Genomic DNA, 17,839 nt, shown 5'->3' with positions numbered 1-17,839 from the left:
AGAATTGTTTGAATTAAATTAGCAGGTTTGTTGTTCTGTAGGTCAACTCAAGCGATAGTTAGGATAATGGCTGTGTCATACCTGTCCGTAGCACATGCGTGGGAATGGTCTGGGTGACAATGTACAGTTGTTGTCTACTAAACTCATTCACCTGATGAGGCAGAAGTGATCAGCAGCGCAGCTAATTTAATTTATTTGCATAATGCTCATTTTAATGTGAAGAACACTGATAGAATGTTAGTGAAAGTACCAAAATTTCTGTTTAGTTAGGAATGAGCTCTAACCATCATCTGTAATGATGAGCTTGAAGCCCTGAAGAATCAGTTAAGAATTGTTATTGTGATTTGTAAAGTACTTCAGTGAGATTTGGTGATTTCTGTGAAAATGAGAGAACTTTTTCAGCACCTTCCAAACCCACATCCACTACCATCTAGAGGAACAAGATGGGAACATTATCTTTAAGTTCCCCTCCAAGCCACTCACCACCCTGACTTGGAAATATATCGCCATTCCTTCACTGTCGCTGGGTCAAAATCCTGGAACTCCCTTCCTAACAGCATTGTGGGTGTATCTACACCACATGGACTGCAGCAGTTTAAGAAGCAACTCACCAGCACCTTCTCAAGAGCAACTAGGGACGGGCAATAAATGCTGGTCCAGCCAGCGAAGTCCACATCCCGTGAATGAATAAAAAAAAATTAAGTTGCACATACTCCTTGTTCTTTTCACTTGTTCTGTTGCCGTTACACAGTATCATGTCAGCAATTAAATGGGCAATTGTGTTGAGAATAAGAATGTATATTGGTAAAAACAATACAGTACTTTCTGTAATGTGGAAGTGATATTTTATAACAGGTACCAGCATGTTTACAGTAGAAACAGTAATTAAGATAATTTATTTTCAGTTATTTATGCAGTTTGTCTTTTGGTTTTCAAGTATATGGTTAGGTAGTTGGATATTTTTACAAAACCTTGTGTTACATTTCAATATGGTAACTGAATATATTCAGTTCGAATTGACCAAATGGGAAGTTGCATAATTTGGCTGGTTTAGGAGCTCCTTTCTTATTTCTCTACCCATCTCTTTTCCCAAGTGGTCTGTGCTATAAGGGACTGAATGGAAGTATTGACATACTTGAGTTGTGGTCCCAGTTTCTACTGTCACAGAACTACCATATTTTCATAATATTGTGGGGCGTTATAAAGTCGGCTTATGTTTGTGTGCATGTGTGAATGGTTCTGTCTGTGTGGTTGATTTAATTGAATTAGAGTCGGATAGATGGCAAGGTTGCAATTATCAAAAGTGTGGTGTAAAAAGGATATTTGAAATGCTAGTGAGTGAGCTAGGGTAAAGTCAGTAGGTAGGGTGTGAATGAAATTTGCATTTAAGATAAGTGGAGAGGAGTTAGTTTTCAAAGAAACATGATAAAAGTTTTACAACTGACAGGATAAATAGGGCAAGGTTATTACATTTATTTTTCCCAAATGAGAAAGACCATATTGACAACATGAAAGATTTTTATAGTAGGAGAAAAGTAAATTCCAAAGACGTATGGAAACAATGGGATTTACAGGTTAAAGAGGAAGATATATTTTTAAAGAAGGATGGAAGGTTCTAGCAGGGGTGGCTGTGTAAGATCTAAGATACACCGTATGAAACAGAAGCAGCCTCCAGCCACTTTGCAGAAGTCTACTGTTGCAGTAACCAAAATTGTGTTTAAAAAGCCTTTGGAATTTCATTGTCGAGTGGGTGCATTGGTAATCTTGCTAGATTGACTCTCTGCATTTAAAATCTATTTTGGACTGTTGCCTTAAAGGGGGTGTGTAGTTGGGAATCAGGTTGATTAGGAATTTTGGGATTTGTTATAATATTAAGTAACGGTGTAACTATAATCTTGTGTATGTAGTTTAATTCGTTTCTTTTGCTAATAAATGTTTTCATTTATGTTTTAACATCTCTAAAAGCGATAGTGGACTCATTACTATTGAATTCAATGCACAAACCTTCTCATAATAAATACAAATTTCAAAACCATTGTGATAGTGTGGACAAGTTTCCCTTGTGGATTTGATCAACCTGGAAAATACTACCTGCCATATCATGATAAAATTGGCAGCTCTTTGTGGGATTTTTGAAATTTTTTGATCAGTTTGGAGTTGATAAATCTTAATGATGCAAGTACAAGAAGAATATTCAGCTCAGGAGTTAGTGTTGAGGGATTTTAAAGTGGTTTGGCTGCAAATATGGCTTTAACATTGCTAGGACTTTTCTGGGAGTAGAAGATATAACTCTGATCGGTTTACAAAAATAACTAAAGTTAAGTTAACAGAATTGGTGGATAAGTTGCAGTTGGGTTTAACCGCAGGGACAAAGAAAGCAGACATAATTGAAGTAATAGCGTATTATTTGAATTTGGAAGGGATACTAGAGAGACCAGGTTCTCTAGAGAGTGAGTCAGTTGAATTAGCTAAGATCCAATTGCAAATGAAGCAGCTTGAACATGAAAAGGAAATTGAATTAGAGGAAAAGGTAAAAGAGAGAACATTTCAAAGGGAAATGGAAATGAGAAAACTTGACGTTCATAGGGAGAAATTAGCAATGGAGGAAAGAGAAAAGGAAAGGAAAAGAATATCAGCTTAAAAAGCTGCAGCTTAAAAAAAGAGATCTCAGATGTTGAGAAAGGTTCTGATGTGGAAATAAGCAAAACGCAGTGGGGAGATGCTTAAATTTGTACAGGCTTTTCCAAAGTTTGAGGAAAGGGACGTAGAGGTGTTCTTTATTTCATTTTAGAAGATAGCTAAGCAGATGCAATGGCCATAAGAAATCTGGACATTGTTTTTACCTAGGTTGGTAGGTAGTGCTCATGAGGTAAAAGCATCACTGTCAGAAGAGACACTGGTAGATTATGAGGCTGAGTGCTTATGGGTTGGTTCCTGAGGTGTACAGGCAGAAATTTCAGAATATAAGGAAACAGCCTGGTGGGACTTGTATTGAGTTTGAGAAAGTAAAATAAAGTAATTTTGACCGGTGGATACAGGCATTAAAGATAGAGACAGTATATGTCTGCTTTCTTTGTAGCTCTTAGAGAAGTAATTCTTTTGGAAGAATTTAAAGACTTAATGCCTTCAGTAGTTAGAATTAACGTGAAAGAACAGAGGGTTAAAACGTCTAGGCAAGCAGCTGAGATAGCTGATGATTATGAGTTAGTCCGTAGATCTAAACCTTTTTTTTTGTCACCCTTTTAAATCAGAGAAGGATAGAAAGTGGGAAGGTGACAGGAAAGTAGGTAAACCAGGAAGAGAAGGAGCCATTGGAAATTTTCAGAAAGTTTCTCCTCAGACCAAATAGGAAGGTGCTGAGGGTAGAAGTGACCCTCAAAAGCCTAGGTGTTTTCACTGTATTAAGATGGGGCACACAAAATCAATGTGTTGAAGGTTACAGGGAAAATCTATAGCAGCAATTGGAACACAGAAAAGTTCTGGAAATAAGAGTACTGTGGGTTCTGAGATCCAGAATCAGGAAAAAAACAATGGTTTGTGTACAAGTGAAGCAGGAAGAATCAGTGATAGGTGAAGAAGTGGAATGTATGCACAACTTACGCAAGGGAGCACTAAAGGTCAAGTTATAGAAATATTTAAAGTTTGTGTGTGAAGGGAAGTCTTTTCATCTGTACAGGGTGGAGCAGGCAAAGATATTAAAATTTTAAGGGATACAGGGGCTAGTCAATCCTTAATGTTATGGAATTGTGCTTTTTGTTATCTAGAGAGAGTATTGCAGGAAAGAGTGTTAATAAGTGTGGGATGCTACACTGATTCCATTGCGGAAGGTAAATTTAAAAAGTAAGTTGAAAACGGGGGAGGTGATTATTGAAGCAGTGAAAAAATTGCCCATTGCAGGGATTCAATTTATCTTAGGTAAAGATATAGCTGAGCCACAAGGGTTGGTGATGCCTACTCTAGTTGAGTAGCCTGTGGAGGTGCATTTAACAAAGGTGTTGCAGACAGAACAACCTGGATTGTTTCCAGATTGTGTAGTAACGAAATCACAAACTCTCAGCTTGAAGCAGGAAGAGGAGGAATTTAAAAGATGTTGATAATCATTTAGCTGGATCTGTTTTTGAAAAGATTGAACAGGAGGAATAGGTTGGAGAGAATGAAGTAGAAGTGTTTAATTCATTTAAATTGTTAGAGTTACAGCAGAAGGATTCACAAATCAAGAAGTTACATCAGACAGTTAATTCTGAAGCAGAGGCAGAATGTATTCCAGAATGTTATTACTACCTTAAAGGTAATGTGTTAATGAGGAAGTGGAGACTGTCTCATGTTTTAGCAGATGAGAAATGGGAGGTAGTACATCAAATAATTACGCCATCTGGATACAGAAATGAGACATTGAGAGTAGCTCATGAAATTCCAATAGTGGGACATTTAGGAATTGGGAAAACAAAGGCAAAAATACAAAAACATTTTTATTGGCCTGGATTGCATAAAGATGTAGTCAAATTCTGTAGAACATGTCACACATGTCAGGTGACAGGAAACCCTGAAGCTGTTATTAAACCAGCACCTTTAATTCTAATTCAAGCATTTGAGGAACCTTTTACCAGGGTCTTAATTGATTGTGTAGGAGCCCTCACTAAGACTAAAAGTGGAAATCAGTACTTGCTGACAATTATACATGTGTCTACAAGGTTTCTGGAAGCAATACCTTTACAAAATATTACAGCAAAGAGAATTGTAGAGGAGCTGACTAAATTTTTTATAAGATATGGGCTACCAAAAGAAGTACAGTTGGATCAGGGTTTGAATTTTATGTCACAGCTGTTTAAGGAAGCAATGAACAGCTTGGGGATAAAACTGTTTAAGCCGTCAGCTTATCATCCTGAATCATAAGGTGCTTTAGAGAGATGGCATCAAACTTTGAAACCCATGATGAGAGCTTATAGACAAGATTATCCCCCAAGAATGGGATTGGGGGATTCCATTCTCATTTGTTATTAGGGATGCTGCTAATGATTCAACAGGGTTTACTCCTTTAGAATTAATCTATGGTCATGAAGTAATGAGGCCACTTAAATTGATTCAGGAGAAGCTAGTGGGTGAGAATTCGGAAACTGCTTTCCTGGATTATGTGCCAAACTTCAGAAAAGATTGAACATTTAAAGATATAACAGCAGGTGATGAAGCTGAAGACAGATAAGAGAGACAAAGCTCATAATTTTGTTGCTGGGGAAAAAGTGTTTTGTTACCAGTGTTAGTGTTACCATTAAAGGCAAGGTTTAGTGGGCCTTACAGGATTGAAAAGGGACTGAGTGAAGTAAATTATTTAATAAATACTGCAGATAGAAGAAAGAAGCAGAGGGTGTGTCATGTAACTATGCTTAAAAATACTTTGACAGGGAGGATAACCAGAAGGAGTTATTAGTGGTGGTAGATAAGGAGAAATAGATAGAAATAAAATTCTGAAATTGATTTTCCACTAATCAAATTGGACAGTGAGGGGAGTACTTGAGTTTTCCAAAGTGATTTGGAAAAGCTATCGCAATCATACAAAGCCATTTGTGGGAATAAGCTGGGAAGGACAAATTTAGCTGTACATAATGTAGATGTGGGGTGATTCAGTTTCAATAAGGCAACATAATTATAGATTAAATCCAGTGAAATTATTGCTAGTACAGAAAGAAATTGAATTCATGCTTTGGAATGATATCATAGAACCTAGTTGCAGTAACTGGAGTTCGCCTATTGTGGTAGTGCTGAAGCCGAATGGAACACACAGACTTTGTGTGGATTATTGAAAAGTAAAAGCAGTGACAAAAGTGGATTCATATCCTATTCCATGATTGGAAATTGTGTTGAGAAAGTGGGGCAATCAGAGTTTATCACAAAGATTGACTTGCTGCAAGGATATTGGCAAGTACTGTTATCAGAGAGAGACAAAAGCCAGTATTGCTTTTGAACGCCAGATGGGCTATGTCAGTTTAAGGTTGTACCGTTTGGTGTGAAGAATGCACCAGCAACATTTCAAAGACTGACAAACAAAGTAATTGCATGACTGAGCAATTGTGCTGTTTATATAGACAACTTGGTAGTTTTAAGTCAAAGGTGAGACGAGAATTTACAGCACCTGAAAGAACTCTTTGATCTGCTGCAAGAAGTTAATTTGGTGGTGAACTTAGCAATGAGTGAATTTGCAAAAGCACAAGTTACATATCTAGGCCATGGTAGAGTGGCTCCAGGAGATGTGAAAGTAAAAGCCATAATGAATTTCACAGTGCCTACAACAACATGAGAAGTTTTGAGATTTCTGGACATGAGTGGGTTTTACTGGAAGTTTGTATGAAGTTTTAGCAGTGTGGTTGCTCCATTAACTGAACTACTAGTTATGCCAAGCAGTTTAAGCTGGAGGTGGATGCAAGTGATTTAGGTATTTAGTGCTGTATTGTTACAAGAAGATGAAACTAGAATTGAGAAGCCAATAGGGTATTTTTCACAGAAGCTGAATCTATATCAGAGAAGATACTCAACCATCGAAAAGGAGACTCTAGGTCTGGTGTTAGCATTGCAGCATTTCGAGGTTTATGTTGCAAACAATTCATCAGAAACAATTAACAATTGTTTATACAGACCACAATCCTTTAAAATTTCTGGACAAATTTTGAGGCTGAAGTGCAAGACTGTTCAGATGGAGTTCATTACTGTAACCGTTTAATTTACAGATTATACATGTGGCTGGTTGAGAAAATCTAATTGCAGATTCATTGTCAAGAGTTTAAAGTTCAAAGGAAATTGGACATTTAAAACGTGGACACTGGACTGAAATGATTTCTGTTGATACAAATGATTTGTATATATTGTTATGTTAATGCATGACCCGGTAATATAATAGTTTGTGTATATAGTTATGTATAGTAAGTAATGTTAGGTGGGTTGAGAAAATGAAGCTGTTTTTTAAAAGTATGACAGTTCATTTTCCCAAAAGGATGGAGGTGTCAATCTTGTGTATGTGTTTCATTTCTTTCCTTTTGCTAATAAATATTTTAATTTTTTAAAATCTCTAAAGTGGTTAGTGGACTCATTACTTCTGAATTCAACGCACAAACCTTCTCGTAATAAATACAAATTGCAAAACCATTGTGATAGTGTGGCCAAGTTTCTCTTGTGGATTTGTTCAGCCTGGCAAATACCACCGGCCATATCATAACACTACTTGTATTGGAACTGTTGCCCTCAATTGGTTTTGTCTGAAAATAGGATATGAAAACTATTATTTATTAGCATTGTTTGGGGGAAAAGCTATATAACTGAATTGATTTCTCCTACTGAGATATTTTCTTTGCTATCAGATGATAAGCCAATTATGTCACTTTCCTTAGGCTGAAAAAACTCTCAAGGTCACCTTCTTGTGATTTGGGTAATATTTTAAATGTCAGCATGGTAAATTTAGTGTGCAGTGTGTTAGTGCTGCCAAGACAGTATCTCAACCGATTCTATTGATTAACCATGTAACGTAGTGTAGACGGAAGCATAAAATTTATTAAAAAGACATTGATAGATTAAGTGAATGGGCAAAACAGTGGCAGATGAATTTCAATTCAGGTATGAGGTCATCCACTTTGGATCATTTTTTAAAATTGTGGAAAGCTAGGAGCAGTGGATGTCCAAAGAGATTTAGGGGTCCAAGAACACAAATCATTAAAATCTCGTGGCCAGGTACAAAAAGTAATCAAAAAAGCTAATGGAATGTTAGCCTTTGTAAATAGATAACTATAATATAAAAGAAAGGAAGTTTTGCTACAGCTACCAAAAACCCAGGTTAGATCTCGTTACTGGACAGTTCTAGACACTGCTCCTTAGAATGCATATCTTGAACTTGGAAGGAGTGCAGCACAGATTCACTAGAATAATATCAGGGCTTTGAGAGTTAGATTATGAGGAGGGATTACATAAAATAGCCTTGTATACAGAAATATAGAAAGTTAACGAGTGATCTGATTGAAGTTTTTAGAATTTTGAAAGGAACTAACAGAATAGGTAGAGAGAAACTTGTTTACCTGGTGGGGTGAATTTTAGGACAAAGGGGCATAATCTTAAAATCAGTCTCATGCTGCTTCAGATGAGTGTTACTAAACAAATTTTTATATCAAGCTACATAAGAGATTTTAGAACAGGTGATCGGAAGTTTGGCCAAAGAGTTAGGTTTTTAGGAGCATCTTAAAGGAGGAGAGTTAAAGGAAATCTGGCGAGGTGGAGAAACTTCCAGAGCTTAGAACTACGGCATCTGAAAGCATGGCTGTGACTGTTGAAGATGTGAAAGTTGGGGAGCAGGAAGAGAAGCCCGTGCAGGTAGTTCTCTCTGTCCATGACTGTTCAGGAAAGTTGGGCATCAGGCGAGGGTAGTCCTGATCAGTTGGCGTTGGAGGAGAGGCATTGGAGGTGGTGTGGTCAACCAGTTCAAAGGCTGAAAACAGGTCAAAAAGGAAAGAAAGGGATACATTACCCCAATCACACTCTCATAGGATGTCACTTGTGACTTTGAAGACGTTCAAATAACCTTTGACATCAAAGAACCCTGCTGCTAATTTGGTCATGGGACTGAAACCATTTAATAACCTGAAAGGTACTGTATGCACTTTAGATAAAGTTAAACCATAATTCAGATAATTGTGATAATAAATGCAATCAAGAACTGAACTGACCTAATTTCTTTATTTGGTTTTAAAAGATGTGTAACATTGTATAGGCAACATATTTAAAACAGCAAGGAGAGCCAGGAGTTCAGTTTAAAACAGTGAGGAGAGAACCAGGAGTTTAAGTGTAAAACGGTGAGGAGAGGCGGGAGTTCAGTGTAAAACAGCGAGGAGAGCCGGGAATCCAGCAGACCTGCATGAGAAGGGCAGCGATGGCAGGAGATAAAAACCAGCGGCAGAGAGGGAGGCCCAGCACACAGAGACCAAACCTGTGGAAGATAAAAACCAGTGGCAGAGAGCCCCTTCAACCTGTTTCTGCCTGTCAGAGCCGAAGTGTGATGTCAAAGGAAAACAGGTAGGTGATTAGTGGATATCTCCTCTGTATCTCCTTTGAATGGCCATCTGGTTTAAATCAGGAGACGTTATAACAGCTGAAGAGTACAGTTCAGAAATTCACTTTTAAAACACTTAACATACAAATTAAGTAATTAAATAGAATAGAGATGCAGGCGTTGTGTTGCAGCTGCAGTATGTGGGAGCTGGTGGACGCGGGTGCGATCCACTGTGACCATATCTGCAGCAAGTGTTGGCCGCTCAAGTAACTTCGGCTCAGATTTGATGAGTTGGATTCTGAGCTGCGGACACTGTGACACATCAGGGACGGGGTGAGTTACCTGGACCCTGTGTTTCAGGAAACAGTCACGACCCTTTGTGATCAGGGACAGGAGTGTGTGACTGCGAGTGAGGTAGGTGTGGAGATCCAGAATTTAGCTTTGGAGGAGCCTCAGCCAGTGCCCTTCTCCAATAGGTACGAGGTTCTTGCTCCCAGTGTGGACGAAGGCACAGACTGCAGGGAGGATGAGTGAACTGACCGCAACACTGTGGTACAGAGCGCCATTCAAGTAAGGGGAGAAAAGAGAAATATGGTAGTAATAGTAGACAGCATAGTTAGGGAAATAGATACTGTTCTCTGCAGCAAAGACAGAGTCCCAAAGGCTGTGTTGCATTCCTGGTGCTAAGATTAAGGACATCTCTTCTGGGCTGGAGAGGAACTTGGAGTGGGAAGGGAAGGATCCAGTTGTCGTGGTCCACGTAGGCACCAACGACATAGACTAGGAAAGAGGTTGTACTGAGGGACTACAAGCAGCTTGGGACTAAAGTAAAAAAAACAACAACAAAGGTAATAATCTCCAGATTATTACCTGAGCCATGTGCAAATTGGCGAAGGGTAAATAAGATTAGAGAGGTAAATGCGTGACTCAACGATTGGTGTGGGAGAAATGGGTTCCGTTTCAGGGGGCATTGGCACCAGTATTGGGAAATGAAAGAGCTGTTCCGTTAAGACGGGCTTTGTTTGAACCATGCTAGGACCAGTGTCCTGGCAAATCGTATAACTAGGGTTGGAGATAGGACTTTAAACTAATTAGTGGAGGGGAGGTTTCAGTCGAAGGGAAGTTTAAAAAATCAAAAAGAAAAGAGAGAGCAGAGGTGCAGGGTAGTGAATAAATGAATGATAGTCAAAGTGTGACAGAAAGGAGCAGAAAATATAAGCAAAAGTGTGCAGCAGAAATTAGAACCAGAATGAGTAATAATATTAAAAATTCAAAGCTTAAGGCTCTTTATCTGAATGCATGCAGCATTTGTAACAAGTTAGCTGAGTTGATGGCACAAATAGAAATCAGTGAATATGACTTCATAGTTATTACAGAGACTTAGTTGCAGGGTGACCAAGACTGGAAACTCAATATTCAAGGCTATTTGACATTCCAGAAAAATAGCCAAAAAGAATAAGAAGGTGGGACTAAAGGCAGACAAGTCGTCAGGGCCTGATGGCCTGCATCCAAGGATTTTAAAGGAAGTTGCTGCAGAGCTAGTGGAGGCATCGGTAAAGGAGAAACGGTAGTTGTGTATTTGGATTTCCAGAAGGCATTCGGTAAGGTGCCACATAAAACGTTATTGCACAAGATAGGAGCTCATGGTATTTGGGGTAATGTATTAGCATGGATTGAGGATTGGTGAACACACAGAAGACAGGAGAGTCTTTTTCAGATTGGAAAGAGGTAATTAGTGGAGTGCCACAAGGATCGGTCCTTGGGCCTCAATTATTTACTATCTATATTACTGACTTGGAAGAGGAGGCAGAGTATAATATATCCAAATTTGCTGATGATACAAAAATAAGTGGGAGGGCATGTTGTGCTGAGGACATGAGGAACTTGCAAGGGAATATAGATAGGTTGAGTGAGTGGGCAAAAATCTGGCAGATGGAGTTTAACGTAGGAAAGTGTGAGGTCATGCACTTTGGTAAGAAGAATCAAAAGGCAGACTATTATTTAAATATGGAGAGACTCCAAAAAAGTGCAGCACAGAGGGATCTGGGTGTTCTTGTGCATGAAACACAAGAAGTTAGCATGCAGGTGCAGCAAGTAATTAAGAAGGCAAATGGAATTTTGGCCTGTATTGTTAGGGGGTTGGAGTTTAAAAACAGGGAAGTCTTGTTACAACTTTACAGGGTGTTGGTGAGGCTGCACCTGGAGTACTGTGTACAGTTTTGGCCCCTGTATTTAAGAAAGGATATGCAGGCATTGAAGGCAGTTTAAAAGGAATTCACTAGGCTGATTCCTGGGATGAAGGGGTTGACTTATCAATAATGGCTAAACAGGTTATTCCATTATTAGAGTTTAGAAGAATAAGGGGTTATCTTATTGAAAAGTACAAGATTCTGAGGGGGCTTGACAGGATAGACGTTGAGAAGATGTTTCTCAATTTAGGGAACATAGTTACAGAATAAGGGGACATTCATTTAAAACTGAGGTGCAAAGGCATTTCTTCTCTCAGAGGGTAGTGAATGTCTGGAATACTCCACCCCAGAAAGTTGTGGAAGCTAGATCACTGAAAGCATTTAAAGAGGAGATAGATTTTTGAAATATTGTGGAGTTGAGAGCTATGAGGAGCTGGCACGAAAGAGGGGTTGAGGCCTGGGGCAGATCAGCCACGATCTTATTGAATGGCAGGGCAGGCTTGAGGGGCCGAATGGTCTGCCCCTGCTCCTACGTCTTATGTTCTTATTTATCAAACTTTCAGAAACCAGGCATCGAGTTTGATACTGATGTCAAATATTTATAAGCCCATTGAACTTGAACAGAGAAATCTGGTATAATAATGGTATTTCATGCATGTTTTATAAATACAGCCCAATATTTATAGGGACTAAGTTACTATTGACATCTAGCGCCAGGACAGGCACACTGCATCAATCATGTAGCTTTATTACATTGTTGAATATTTTGGGTTCCTTCTGTTGGATCTAAATGTGATATTTATTGTCAATCATAGGATAAGGTCTAACATCGGCATTCAAGTTCATGAAAATCTAGATGGAAAAATAATCTTATTCGACAGCATTTGTAGGTAAATATTTGAATTTTTTGGCTGGACAGTTGATGAATGATTGCATAATTTACTTTGGTAGGATGCATTTTGCAGGACTGAGAAATTTATGGCTATAAGTTCAAGACATTTTTTTATTTCTTGGAACATTCATGGGTTTAGACATGAATGCTTTATTTAAACGGTATGTCCAATTCAGTTTGTCCCCAGTCACAGAGTTTTGTATAATGCCATGCCAGATGTGCTGTACTGATAGTGTCAGCTTCTTTCTGCACTTGGAAAGACATGGTTCACTTGATTCGCCCTTGGCCATAAAAATCAATATTATATAATGCTCAGAAATTTGCTCAGTAAAGAGCAACCCTTCACAAAATGGAAATGCAATTTTTAAACCAAACTTTAGCAAATGACTCATATTGGTAACTAATTACAATTACAGCAATCTGATAACATTAATTAATTTACATACCAGAGAATATCTCCATTGTGGCATTCCTGTCACTTCAGTTTGGCTGAATGTGTCAGCAAATATAGTGTTCATAAGGATTAAACACATCCTTAATATTCCTTGTAATCATTTCAGTATTATTGCTGCTCATAGTTCTGATAGCCCATTAGATTTTGACTAGGCCAAAAAACCTGCTGAGTTTTTTGAATTTCAAAGTTTCATATTTTTGATGCGCAATATAATCTTGGCTCTCGCTAGTGTTTGAATCTGAACAGTGCAAGCTTTGTCACATTTAATTAGTATAAAATTAATGAGTTAGAAATAACCCAAGTTAAACCACTTCAGATTAATCATTATATTTGGGGCACAGTACGGATTTTTTTGACACCAACATGCAGGGCAGAAAATTAGTTTTAATACAATCTAAAATTATTCATCAGTATTGGAGCATGAAAATGTCAAATCAATACTCTCAGTAACTGGAATAGCAGTTGACACTAACAGCTAGCCACAGATCTATAAGCTGTACCAATCATTAGATACATGACTAAGAGAAAATTACCTCGTGAAGGTGACATGGTGACATAGCATGCAATGTATTGTCATGTTATGCTTAGTGGCAGCAGATGGTCTTTTCTTTTTACCTTACTAAATATTGGTTCTTTGGCTTTCTAATGTTCCTGAAAAGAGCACCACAAAACTTTGTGATTGGGCCTTCCCATAGCTTTGGCAATTGTGGATCCTGTATAGTTTATGATGCACAGCATTGGGCATTCAAAATAAAAATAAAACCTAGACTCCCCTACTTCATGAAATCATTTCATTGAATGATGATAGATGCGGTTATAGCTGCTGACCGTCATTAAACATTACTATGCTCTGAATTTTTATTTTTCTAGCTTTACCCTGTAAAACTATTCCTGAGGAAAGTACTAGAAATACTATTGTCTAGCGAGAAGGAACTTTGTATTAGTATCAGTGCAAAAAACTTGAGCTGTTTAATTTTTTAACATATACTGCTAAAATGCTTCATAACTATAATTGTACTAGCAGCAACATAACAGTAAAGTGCCAAGACAATAAAAGCTAGTTAAAATTTTTTTTGTTAGCTATTACAGCTAAATCTACTACTTTCATCAGATCAAACTAATTGAAAAGACTTTTGGGATTTGTGTACCCTTTAGTACATTTATTAGTGCCGGTCTAATGGTGTGCAATGCACTTTCAAATCCGCATTCTATTGTAGGCTCCAGAACAGATGGCTTGATTGAATGATTTAATAAGCCACTAGAAGCCTTATTTTCAAAGTTTATCAGGCAACAGAAGGTTTGGGTTATTTTTGCTTGCAGCATACTCTTTCTGTGTAGGTGATTATAATCCCTGATTCATCACAGTGGATTCTATTATATTGACATACAGTGTGGAGTTGAGTCTGATTTGAGGGCTGTAGACTGGCATACAGGTTTGTAGAAAATGTTGGATCACTTATAGCCTGTCCAAGCAGATGCTCAGGTACAGTTTCCCAAAGCACAAGTACTTCAATAAGAATCACTCAAATTACGAAGTGCAAGAGTGAAGACATTTTGAGAATACACTGAAAGCTGTTCAAATGGACACCCCAAAAAATGGAAACCCATTGACTGTCCAAAATAATTCATGTTATTATAGATATAAGCTGCACCTTGAAACCATGGACATTCACAAATTAGAAACTACAGGCAGCCTTCAATGCACTAAACCTACCCACAAATTAAAACACAAGGCCATAGTTTGACATAGTTCTTTAAAACATTCGAGCTATCTGACCTATATAAGAGTCTGGAGATTGTGGTCACTTTTTTTGTTCATGCTTTTTACAAAAAGCCCTCCATTATGGCCAGCCCCAAAGATATAATATTATTCAATGGGAAGTTGGTGTCATTCACTGCAATCGCTTTATCTGATTTCAAGTCAACTTGGGCGAGAATGCATGCGACAGCCCAATGTTGTCAATGACTGGAAGCAGCATCTTATGTCCATGGGCAAGTATTGTATAATATACACATTTATAATAAGCATGAGACTAGCATAATTTTTTTGGTCTTGCCCAAAAAGGGTCTTGGACCCTTACTAGCTTGGGTGGGCAACATAAAGGAGTCAAAATGCCCAGGGACCACATTATAGCTATACCCCACTGCAATGTTGTTGGGATGCTCAACAAGCCTCTGATCATTGGCTGTGCTGCTAAGCTTAGGTGTTTGTGTAACCTGGGATTTATTCACCCTGCCAGTCAATCTGGCAGCACAAAGGGAAAGCCTGGATGACTAATGCGATCTTTGTTCCTTGGGTTAAGGATTTGAGCAGCTAAATGTGCTGTCAAAAGTGCAAGGTCATTCTGTTTGTGGAATATGCCCCCTTGCAACCTGCTATTTACTGTCTTTTCAACATCAAGCTAGTGTGCTTCCCATACAAGGCCACTGTTGTTCTTCAAACCCTTGGCATGATTAAGACTGCCAAAACCCACTACCAAAAGAATCTGCTGAACAAGATCGAATCACAGTTTTCATCCATCTCCAACCCTCATCACCTTCCAACAATGTTCCTTATGACTTTTTTTATGGAGTACATGGTTGATTTATTTAAGTGCCTGGCCCCTTTAAGTTTTTTTGAATGGCTGGGCATATGCAGTAACTTAAAGGGAGTGGATTATAAGCAGCCTGCACAGGGAACATTGCCCGCCAGAGAAATTGACCGCCAAGTTAATGAGCTCGATGCCTGCTGCAGGATTGCCGCTGCAGCATAGCAGGTCAAGCTGTCTGCTGTCACCAAGTGCTTCATCAACAGTAGCTTGACACAAGGGAACCGCCTGCTACATCTGACTGCTCTGCCCTGCTTTTCTCCCTAATTCTTCCCATCCTCACATCAGCAGAGAGATTTGTATCCATTGACAATGAAGTTCCTAGTGAAGAATCCCTGACTGAGAGGAGCAGTATTCCTTATGCTCACCCAGGTGTTACAATTTGTAACAAAGACACCAGCGGTGACATAGAAGAAGAGCAACACCTGACCCCGACATCAGTAGAAATCTCCACATTCCAAAAATCTTTTCAATGATGCTCTAAATTCAGTTAGCTACCTTGCGCAAGCACTACAACTCATTGTTTAACCCCATTAGTGCAGCTGAATTGGATGCAACTGACTGCAACATGGAATTGAAAGCTTTTGATGTCCAAGCATCAAATACTAACTGCTCTCATTTAATGATTCTTGAATGATTAATATAAAGTATGCTTTTTTATTAAAATAAAAATACTATTTAGTATCAGATTAGTTAGCATGAACTTGTAAGTACAGTACTGCATTTATCACATAAAATTATGAATCAGCTAAATACCTTGTGAACAAAGCTATCTGAGCAACTTAATGTCTATCTCTATACAATTTGGCTAAAACTATTGTACCTACAAATAATTATCAAAAAACCTAGAGATGACATGAGAGAACTTCTTTTATGCAGCAAAGCGAGTGGTTAGGATCTGGAATGCACCACCTGAGAAGGTGGTGGAGGCTGATTCAATTGTGGCTTTTAGAAGGCAATTGGGGGTTTACAAGGAAAGGATGGGGGATTGGGAGTAGCTGAATTACTGTTGAGTGAATTCAGCTGAATGACCACCTGCTGTCCTGTAAACCATTCTGCCCTATTAGTCTATATTTGATCTCATCCTTTGCATTGCGTTTTTCTTTATTTCTCATATTTTTTGAATTAATTTGATTTCCATTTCAGTGCAGCAGGCAGAGATTTCTCGCTTGGTAAGCCATGAATGCAATTTGAATGAATGAAGCAGTTGTTTATATATCTCAATAAAAGGAAACTTTTATTTGTGTGCATTTCCTGTCTACCAAACCTTACTCCCTGTCTCATTTCTGTCATGCTTGTGTATCAGCTTTTTCTCAGCAAAAGCTCCATGGCATACAACTATGTAAAAGAACCCTTTTAGGATAAATAATATTACAAGATAAACACAGTAAAGGGATCGGGGGTAGTGTTACGGCCTTCCAGATCAGTAGGTCTGGGGGATGGTGTTGGTCCTGGGTACAGCATTAATATGGAAGAAGGATGTTATTTTTTACATGGTTGCACTGTAGAGTATCTGCCTATTATCGCTGCTTTAATTAATTTAGTTGGGAAATAAATTAGTTATTTTAATATGATTGAAGTAGTGTTTTCTTTCTGTCTTTTTATTTGATGAAAGATGAGGTGAGAGTGCTGGATAAGTTCTTTCTCTGTGATCAGGGTTAATTAATCCAGCTGTGCTGCACTAACTTGGTGTAACAGAGGACAAAAGAAAAGGCAGGTTTTGGATTGAAAGGGATGTGTTGCTCTTACTGAAACTGCCAGGCTGTTTGCATAACAAAACATTATTGGAAAATTCTTCACCTGAATTGAAGTTGATTCAAAACCCTCAGCAGGCAAATGAAGGGGGAACCCTTGAGTAATTTTGGCCTGCTTCTTTTGATAGTGTCCCAACTATTCCATACAATGATATCCTCTGCCTTTGATTTCAATTTCTTAATTTTGTTTTTCTCTTTCTCAGGATTTACATTCATTTTCTTCTGGCAAAACTTGCTGCCATCTCTAAACCCCCCCATGTTTATTGTGTGTTTTTCTTTTTGAATTTTTAAATTTGCTTTTATATTTGGGATTTTCTTAATGTTTCTCTTTTTTTTATCTGGTTCCCTCTGATAATTTTCTTTTATTTCTGTGCTTTTCTTTGCAAAAAGAAGAATCCTAATATGTACCTGTCAGAACAGGACAGGAGAGTGTAGGGTCAATTGGAACCAGGCCAAGAGGATCAGTGGCTTTTGACAGTGGAAATAAATGGCAATTGGAATCAAGCCAGGGCACCATTGGGCATCTGGAATCAGTCTGAAAGGTCTAGCACAAGACATCTGGAGCTGAATGGTGAGATTAGAGGACAACTGAACATCTTGGGAGCAATGGAGAAGAAATACCAGGGCTTTAATTAGCACTGGCAATTCTGTTGAACACAGTCATGCTGTTGTCATCAGTCATTTGACTAATATGTACGTTCCCATATTGTTGGTGCTTTGGAGGAAGGAGGTATCATATAATGTGTCAGAATTACATAATGTATTCTGTTTCTTCTTTTGCCTCCAAGATTTGAACTGCCTTTAATTTCTAGTTCCTTAATAATATGTTTTTTTTTTCCAAAAACCTGCTGTTTTCCTCCTTTTGTTCTCATCCTTCAACTCTTATCACCATGTTTCTTATGTGACACTTCAACCATCAAAATAGAATGGTCATGGTCTG

At 38.3% G+C, this 17,839-nt stretch overlaps 1 protein-coding gene across 4 annotated transcripts in view; it reads left to right on the top strand.

The window, feature by feature from the left end:
- suclg2 (succinate-CoA ligase GDP-forming subunit beta) overlaps positions 1–17,839 on the top strand; it is a 416,386-nt gene that overhangs the window by 117,725 nt on the left and 280,822 nt on the right. The window contains exon 2 of one of the 4 annotated variants that reach the window (XM_041192067.1): positions 12,027–12,101. The exons of the other annotated variants lie outside the window; for them this stretch is intronic. The gene's annotated coding sequence lies outside the window, so the exon portion shown is untranslated. The remainder of the gene's footprint in view (positions 1–12,026; positions 12,102–17,839) is intronic. 4 annotated transcript variants of the gene reach the window in all.

Source organism: Carcharodon carcharias, chromosome 7 (assembly GCF_017639515.1).
Source record: "Carcharodon carcharias isolate sCarCar2 chromosome 7, sCarCar2.pri, whole genome shotgun sequence".
NCBI classification, from domain to species: domain Eukaryota; kingdom Metazoa; phylum Chordata; class Chondrichthyes; order Lamniformes; family Lamnidae; genus Carcharodon; species Carcharodon carcharias.
This window is presented reverse-complemented; position numbering and strand designations above follow the sequence as displayed.